The 9,775-nt window shown below is 42.6% G+C and overlaps 1 protein-coding gene across 4 annotated transcripts in view; it reads left to right on the top strand.

Moving 5' to 3' along the window:
* grip2b (glutamate receptor interacting protein 2b) overlaps positions 1-9,775 on the top strand; it is a 375,168-nt gene that overhangs the window by 79,850 nt on the left and 285,543 nt on the right. The window lies entirely within an intron of this gene.

Below are 9,775 nucleotides of genomic sequence, written 5' to 3'. Positions count from 1 at the left end.
CTTCGACAATGTGAACGCACTATGTACTCAAAGAGTTAGTATTTAGTACAGAAGTGCGCGATTTGAGACACAGCTCTGAACTGGATCCCAGTCCGCCCACACAGACCTGGAATCAAAGGGGAACATGAGCTTATTTCAATCACAATGTAGTCAAACCAACGTCTTAAAACTTCATAAGGAAAATAAGGTTCCTGGTAAGTTATGTCTTTATTTACATGAAAGTATGCTTAAGACACCCACAGAGGAAAACTATGTTGCCACACAAATTGTCTGTTGGTCTGTCTGTGTATTTGGCATCTCTGTCTGTGTGGACAGTGGCTTACAACTATATAATTTGTATATTATGTGTTTTACCCTGTTCCGTGTATCTCTGAGCGGGATATCAGACAGAGATCTGGATTGGTTAAAACTTCATTAAAAATTTGATGGTAAATCAGTGAAGAATTTTCAACATTTACACCCAGTGTCAGGTGGACCTGACACTGGGTGTAAATTCTCACAAAACAGGCATTTATGCTCTGGCCACAGAGCATAATATACTCGTTTCTGATTGGCTGGCGAGTGCCCCATTAAAATCTTATTATATGAGATAGCCTTGACTGTCATTGTACATGCTAACATACCATGCTCTCCTGTTCAGTGAAGGACAGTTTCAACAATACAAACTAAACAAGAAATTACATTACATACAATCAGGGCGTACGTTTTAAAATGAATAAAAATTGCAAAAAAGAGCGGGATTAAACAATTAAAAAGATAAGTAGTAGATAAGGAATTAAGAGTATTGATGGTAGTCCTGAATCAGCTGTGAATTACCAGGAAATTGTACAAACGTACGTGTGTGTGTTTGTGTGTGTGTGTATGTGTACTTTGTTTAACTACATTTGTGGGGACCAAAAACCGGGAATACAGTATACTTATGGGGTCCTGACAGCTTTGTGGGGACAAAATGCTGGTCCCCACAACTTTAAAGGGCTGTTTGAAGAATAAGACTTGGTTTTAGGATCAGGGTTAGTTAGGTTATGGTTAGGGTGAGGGTGAGGGTTCAGGTTAGGCATTTACGTTTGATGGTTAAGGTTAGGGTAAGGGGCTAGGAATGTATTATGTCGTGACTGGTCCCACAAAGATAGTGAGACACACTGTGTGTGTGTGTGGTGTGTGTTGTGTGTGTGTGTGTGTGTGTGTGTGTGTGTGTGTGTGAGAGATAAGAGTCTGAGGGGATTTTGGGTGCGGTGTGTGTGTCTTCTTTGTCCGGGCTGCTGCGGTTTCCTGTTGGCTGTTGGAGGGGGTGAAATAGTATGATCACCTTCAGGTAATCATAACGTTAGCTCCTGCCAGTGGTGTGTGTGTGTGTGTGGGAGTGTGTGTGTGTGTGTGTGTTCTCTCTGACTTGCAACTAAATCTGAGTTCACCCTGGTACTGCGGTACTCTACATCTGCCAAGTCACAGATTTGGTGTGCACGCTGGCTTGTATGTGTGTGTGTGGTGTGTGTGTGTGTGTGTGTGTGTGTGTGTGTGGTGTGTGTGTGTGTGTGTGTGCCCGTGGGTGACCGTGCATGAGAAAGAGAGTTAGCGATATGAGCCAAATTTGCTGAGAGGGAAAGACAAGTATGTGGAGTAGCGAAGAGGGACACTGGAAAAAATACTGAGTGAAAAGAAAGATGGAGGATAGGCTGTGCTAGCTATGTATTTGCGTGTGTGCGTGCACGTGCTATAGAGAGAGGAGAGAGAGAGAGAGAGAGAGAGTGAGAGGGGGGCGAGAGAGGAGACGAGAGGAGGAGAGAGAGAGAGGACTGAAATGTGTGAGAGCGGGGTTAAAGAGTTTTGGAGGGAGAGGAGAGTGATCAATGGGACAAAGCAAAGAGGAGAGATAGAGAGAGAATAGTCGAGGTGTGTGTGTGTGTGTGTGTGTCCTCTGCAGTAAAGGGATAACCTCCTGTACTATCCTGAATGGGTTTCAGTCAACCAGAGCTTATCACACGCGCATACACACACACACACGCACGCAAATGCACACACCTTGGCAGAAAGCATTGGTGCAGTATCAGGGTGCAGTATCAGGCCAAGTGTATGTTATGAACACCACCACACACAACAAACAAACACACTACACAACACACACACACACACACACACACACACACACACTTTGTCTGATACTGTCTCTTTCGTTTGGGCATTTATACACCCACATATGAGTATGCAGCAGTAAAGAGAACTGTGCCTTTAGGATCAGTTGTGGTAATATCTACAGAAAATCACCCTTTCCCCCAGTGTACGCAGCCAGTTAAAACATGAGTAAAGGTGTGATGGAGAGGGGAAAAACCAACACTGAAGGAGAACTGCATCATGTCAAAGAATAGATTAATAAGACAACTGTTAGTTATGTATTGTAGAGGCGGCGCAGTGACTCAGTGCTTACTCCTAATTTCCATCGGTTGTGGAACGGCTGCTGATCCGGAGCGGCAGCGGCATCGGAGTCATTAGGTCTCCATTAAAACATCCGGTTAATTTTCAACGTAAAATAGAGCGCGCTCACGGCGGCTCGTAGCTCCCTGCACCACACATTGAAAACAGCACAGACTTGTTTCCTCTCTACTCTTCTGAATGGAAACACACTGTTTTGTGGTCCTATACTACGTGAACTCGCGAGATCTCGTGGGTCCTCGAGACTTCAGCTGTCAATCACGGTCACAGCCGCTCGCAACAAATATGGACCTGGCGGAGCACGGAGCCGATCCGCAGCCGTTCTGCAACCGGTGGAAAGTGGGTGTCATGGCGGTGTGTTGCATTCATCATTTTGACCCTGGTCCTTTCTGTGTGATGTCTGCAGTTTCAGGGTGCCATGTTTTGATCTCATAGGTCATTGAGACAGACCCGATCCCGATGTCCCCGGTGTTTTTTTGGTTTATTCGAGGAGGTATTACTGACTGGACTCAGAGATATCTTGAAAAGCGTAAACATTATTTTCGATTCAGTGTGAAACTGCAGCGAAACACTGCAAACACTGCATTGCGATTGGGCCACAGACACACACAGGAATGCAAGTTAGAACCATCGCTTACACGCAAACAGAGAATTTGCCCATGAAAACGATTCCTTCTAAATACACCGGCCAGAGTGGAGATTTTGGAAATCTTTGTTTGCATGTAAACTGAGACAAACGGATGTTTAGTCAGCCGAGGAAGAAGTTTATTCATGTGATTAGGACAATGCACATTAATCAACATTTCTGTAAATGCGCCGGTGATAGCAGGTTGGCTAATTTCCAGCTGTAGTCCTAGTTACCTAGCATGAAGCAAGTGAGGAGAGAGGAAGTGATTTTTTCAGGATTCTGATTGGCTAAGGTGGGCTTGAGCTTTTCGTTACAGCAAAAGTTGTGAAATATCTGTTATAGTAATCTTTTTTTCAAGGCCCCAAACCTTGAAAAGCACATGTACACGGGTATGTGTAACCAAACACTTTTCTAAAAACTGACAGCTGTGCCCAACGTTATTTTTGAAAACGAAGAGGTTGAAACGTCTGTTTATGAAAATAGCCGCCCACATGTAGACGTAGCCTAAATCCATCTAGAACGGGCATTGTCATTGGTCACCTGGTGTATGTCTGGCTGCATCATATACTTCAGTCATCAGGTACCAGTCATTTTCATTAAGGCCACAGACACAATGTCAGCGAGCACTTTGTATTATGGATTCTTCAGGACAAGTATTGAGTTCAGGAATACTTAAAGTAAATAGTATTGCCTAATTTGACAATACAATGGAGTTACTTTGTGGTGGTTTTGATCATTAAAAGTACTAATGCAAAATGATGTTCTTAAAATAGAAGACATTTTGTCTCTCACATCAAAATGAATTATGACCAGGCTTGGTCTCAATGAGTCCTGGACTGGTCTTAGACTCGACAGAGGTGGACTCGACTACAGCCATGGTTTAGGATTGCAAATGTTTCTTTGTCTCACTTTTTCTCACCTAGGGGTTCAGTTCCATCTGTTCCACAGAGCTGAAAGAGGAGAGCAAGGCACTACCACTGCCAGAGTTAGGAGTTCTACTCCCCAGTGGCCCGTCCAATCCTGAAGGAACTGTAAGAGTCTTTGGACAAAAGCCTTCAATAACTGGCACATTATCTTGTGTCAAGGTAGTGAAGGCAAGCGAACATGACAAATGTATCCCTGGGAAATAAGTCTTTGATCACTGCACCGAGAGCACAGAGGGAGAGAAGGGAGAACACGGAAGACAAAAAAGCGGAGGTTAGCCTTATTGAAATGCAAACCACCAAACAGACTGTAACCTCAGTAAAGGCTGCCGAATGTACAGCGTGGTAAGACAATGAACGGATAGAGGGAGAAATATACCTAACCCTTGTGTTGTCTTCCCATCCACCATCATCTTTTGGCGCTTTTTACTATGTTTTTGCTTTTTTTTTCTGTGCTTTTTTTTTTTTTTTTTAATTCATAGCTAATAAACCTTTTTATGACATTGTAGGCTACAAAAACAATTAATTTCTCATTTTTTTTCAGCGCTTTTTGTCTCTTTTTTTGTAATTTCTTCCCTGGTTATGGTCACTTTTTTAAAAATGCCATACAATGCAATAAAGCAACCAAAATTCAATGAAAGTGAAACATAATTTTACCTGAAGAACATTGTATGGCATCCATGTTATTTTTAGGTAATATGGCTAAAAGAAAGCCAAGTTCCTGATGTGAAAAATTAAAAAAAAAAAAGGGTCACATTTGACCTGAGGACAACACAAGGGTTAAAAAGAAAGGGAATAACTTTCCCCTTTGGAGCTTTACCTTCATCACGGAGGAGGAAATCAAAGAGCGGTGTTGGGGGGGGGGTAACATCATTGAAATACAGTTTAAAACAATTCAGAATCAATGCAAAAATGGACAAATTAAAAGTCGGAGAGAGATGGATAGGAAAAAAAAAACATTGACAACATTAAAATGCAAAACCACTGAACTTGCAGTACGGTTAGTGCCGAGAGAAACAAATGATGAAACTGAGGAAGGAGAAATAGAGTAAAGACAGAATGGGTCAGAGGCAGAGAGAGAATTATTACCATTTTCTCCCTGGCCAATAATCCTTTCAACTCTGAAACCAAGAGTTAAGGGAGAAAAAGAAGCCAGGAGCTCAACTAGCTCATTGAAATGCAAAACCGTTAAAACATAACCTTGCTAATGAAACTGACTTCAACACTGGACTTTTCTGTTCTGCTCAAAGCTTTTGCAGTTGTACTAATTGGTTGGTAAATACTTTTTTTCTCAGTTTGCGGTCCTCAAGAAATGTCCCCGTTGTGATTCAACTGTGTTACACAGCCTTTGAGACTGGTTCTTTAGGTTGGTTCCAGTAAAATGATCACGGTTGGTAATTGTCACACAGGGCTCATCGTCTCACCAACTTATATTTTCATTAAAACTGTGATTTAACACTCAGGTCAGCGAATCACCACAAGACAATCTGGCAAACGACTCGTGAAACAGGAGTGTATTTTTTCTGGTTCTGTCAGTTAAGCGCGTTATTAACGTCGTCAACGCCAACCTATTTTTACCTCATCAATTTTTTTTATGTGAGATTAATATTCTTTTTGGCCTCGCAAACTTTTTAGTTTTTTCACATGCTGTTGCAACAAATAGTAACTTTAGAAAAACTACAACACCCACCCGGATCTAGCTAGACCGGAAACATAACAACAGGCACGCCGCGCATGCCGTTTGGGCCAAAGAGTAGTAACGTTAGGTTTTGAGTGGATTGTGAAATGGACGCCGGTAAGATTCGGGATGGAAAGTTTCCTTTTTAAAAGTTGCCAAATGTTCCACTGACCAGACCAAAGTGATCTGTGTGAACACGTCATCATCATCAACATATCAGCGCAGCACGTCCAGTCTGAAAAACCACTTGATGGCCAAGCACACAGCTGATCCCAGTCCCCCCCCCACCCCCCCCATCAATATATGTTTTTCACCCTTCTATTGATGGACAGTGTTGTGTGAGAGTTTATTTGCTCCAAGTGAGACTGTTAGTGTGAAATTGAACAAGTCAAGGGGGGGTCTTGAACACTACAGTAGGCTATATGCTTGGGGGGGGGGGGGGGGGTCTGAACCCTACAGTAGGCTATATGCCAATGTTTAAAAACAAAAAATCCACTTCTCCATGTTGAAAAGAGCATTAAAATGAGAAGAATAATGGGACAAAAGGAAATCAAGGTACATTTGGAATAGATAAAAAATGTGTGATTCACGATTGACCCTGATTATATATTACATATTCCAAATGAGCTGTATACATGCTCAAAGAATGCTCCTATAACCCGAACAACACTGGCATATCCCACATGTCTTAGTCAGAAAATTCTAAATTCAAAAAAAGGCCTTGTTCGGAATATCCAAAGGATAATGCTTTTAACATGACCTGTATCAAAGTCGGAATGTTGTCATATTGTGAATACTAGTGGAATATCGGTGTGTAACATGCTCAGGGAGCTGCAATTCACACATGGTATTAATGGAAACATTACACAGACGTACTGCAGTAGGGAGCTGGCTAATGTCTATTGATTCCAGGGTTGAAGTGTATGTGTGAAAGTGGCTTTAGTGATATGACAGAATATAAAAATAAAAAGTTAGAGAGCTAATTAGCTAATTAGAGAGCTAATTCAGTTGTTGGTCGCCTTTGTGACCTTTGTACAGAACGTTGCTGTCCTTTAATAAGCAAAATCCTACTAAAGTATTTCTGTAATCCGTCACCCTCTGTTGGTATCGAATGAAAATGTTACCTTTCGTATGAATGGATGAGCAGCGACGAGCAGTCTGATGTAGACGTGCAGATTGTCCCATTAATTATGGATACAGTATACGCTCTGTCACCTCCGTGAATGCCAATGTTCGGAAGACAGAAGGTGTTGAAGTTTGTGTTAGATCTCATCAGGCAATCTGCACGTTGATGTAAAGTCTGTAAATAATTAATGGCAGATGTTAGAATCTGTCCCAGTTGGGTTTCACTGGGGCTTGCCTGTCATCACAGAGTTCCAGGCGCAAGTGGGAAAGGAAGTAGTGTAAGTTCCCACTTCCATCTGTGTGTTGGGTAAAAAAAACAACAGATGGCATATGAATCAAACATTTAGGGTTTTCTGGGATAATGAGGGTTAAGCGAGTGCAAGAACCCTTACAGAACATAAAAAAATAAGAATGGAAGACGTTCAAAATCTCTACTAGTGGGAATTACTCCGGTACCCTTCACAAAAAATATGTATGCCTGCTGTGTTTTGATCTACAGACAGACACTCTTTCTATACTTCATTGTGATGGAACAGAGAAGCATTTATTTAATCTTCTGTGATGCGAAGTGTGCATGGGTCGTCAAAATGCCATTTTCATTCAATAGTCAGTCAGTCAGTCTGCAAGTTGGAGTATGAATTATGATCTCAGCTCAAAGGAAGCAGCATAGATGATTCACAACTGAAACGAACAGAACAAGACGTGATGCAAAGAAAGACTAATGAAACATCAAGAGAGAAGAAAGAGAAGAGTTGGTTCTGAGATAGTCTAGCATTTGCCAGAGGAGGGTCTGGGTAGTCCACACAACAGTCCGGGATGGGAGAAAAACATGCTCTGGCATTTCTTTAAACCAATCCCAATCGTCTTGGGTGGTGATAAGCGCCGGACGGAGCCATGGTGCCTCTGCAAACCAGCCTCGGGAAGGAAGTTGTTTTAGTGGAACATGTATACCTTCAAACGTTTCAGTCATGCGAGAGAACTCTTATTGGACAGCTAGTCTATCTAGCTGTCTGGATTTACCTTGCAGAGATCTGAGGACCAGGTAACCATAGTCCTCAGATTGGACTGATAGTCTAGCTACCAGTCTGGATTTACCCTGCAGAGATCTGAGGACCAGGTAACCATAGTCCTCAGATTGGACAGATAGTCTAGCTAGCTGTCTGGATTTACCCTGCAGAGATCTGAGGACCAGGTAACCATAGTCCTCAGATTGGACAGATAGTCTAGCTAGCTGTCTGGATTTACCCTGCAGAGATCTGAGGACCAGGTAACCATAGTCCTCAGATTGGACAGATAGTCTAGCTAGCTGTCTGGATTTACACTGCAGAGATCTGAGGACCAGGTAACCATAGTCCTCAGATTGGACAGATAGTCTAGCTAGCTGTCTGGATTTACCCTGCAGAGATCTGAGGACCAGGTCACCATAGTCCTTAGACTATATCTGAAAGGGTTTTAAAAGGATTCCAGGAATCGGCTGACAGGGGGCAGTAGTCCCATATCAGCTGCAAGACCCTCCAGTTGACAGAAACCAATCAGCTCCCATTGACTAGTTGCCTGTGCCTAGCTTTAAAAGGTGCAGAAAGCAAAGATTGTTGATATTTGAACTTAACGGCCCAAAAAAATACAACCCCGCCTGCAGAATCTCTTTTAAACTTTTCTGGCATATTCCGGTTTAAAAAATGTATTTCACAGTAGCCACACCAGCAAATTCTGAACACACACAAACACTGAGCCACTGGAGGCATGGATAGACCTGCACGGTTAATTGTTATAACATTGCAATGTCGATTCACCCTTTTCATGATATAATTTTTTGAATAACTTTTGAGTAACAGTACTTTCGTCTGTGAGATTTCAACACAGACTGTATAAAATAGGTCTTAAAGTGCTCCCTTCTCTTCATTGAAGCCTCTATGTTAACCCGTTTGCGCCGGATGCTTCGCGACGACACATCTGCCCCCGGTTACTGCTGCTGTTGCGCAACTCTGAACCTCCTGCCGTGCTGCTGGCGCAGCATTTGTATTGGTCGGTCTTTCCATGACGCGTGCGCAGAGAACGCACTGTCATTGGTTCAAATACACATGAGGCGTTCTTGTTGGCTATTTCAAGCCATGTGACACCAAAATGTACCGTAGTTTGCTGAAAATCACGTCAATCAACCGACAGCATGTGCTTTTGTTTATGAAGTTTTGAGAGACGAGCGAGAAAACGGCTCCGACAGAGGAAGTGGTAGATTTGATGAAGACATCCTCCCCCCAAACTCCTCACTATCTTCCCACCTCACCGTCCCTGCCCTCGCTGTGTCTAAATCCTCCTCTGATTCCTCGTAGCCTTTTCTCGCTCGTCTCTCAACATTCATAAACAAACGCACATGTACGTCTGTACTCTGGTCTTGGACGTGATTTTCAGCAAACTACGGTACATTTTGGTGGTCACATGGCCAACAAGAACCACCTCATGTGTATTTGAACCAATGACGTTCTCTGCTGCACACATCATGGAAAGACCGACCAATACAAAATGCTGCGCCACGCAGCAGCCCGCAGGAGGTTCAGAGTTGCGCAACGCAGTAACCGGCGGTAGATGTGTCGTCGCGAAGCATCCGGCGCAAACGGGTTAATAAACTTGTTGTGATGCCCAATATTCTATTGGTGCCAAAAAAAAAAATCTATGTTTGGTACTGCTAATTTGTTCTATTTTGTCATGGTTCATGTGTACAAAAAAGCTTACACTTTGTGGAGAAAAAAAAATAAATTGAGTCAGAGAATTGTCATATCAATTCTAAGCTAAAAAAAAAAAAATGTGATTCATAGTTTTCCCTGAAGCGTACAGGCCTAGGCATGGATAATATGAAGACACTGTGTATTCTTTAGAGATGAACTTTTAGCTTCAGCTCCTTGATTTGAACACAACACATGCAAGTCTGACGTCTGTCATTGACAAATCTCTCCTCCTCGGGAGTCCTTGGATTTTCCCTTCATTCATATTTGGATC

The sequence above is a fragment of the Etheostoma spectabile genome, chromosome 4 (genome assembly GCF_008692095.1).
Source record: "Etheostoma spectabile isolate EspeVRDwgs_2016 chromosome 4, UIUC_Espe_1.0, whole genome shotgun sequence".
In the NCBI taxonomy this organism is placed as follows: Eukaryota; Metazoa; Chordata; class Actinopteri; order Perciformes; family Percidae; genus Etheostoma; species Etheostoma spectabile.
This window is presented reverse-complemented; position numbering and strand designations above follow the sequence as displayed.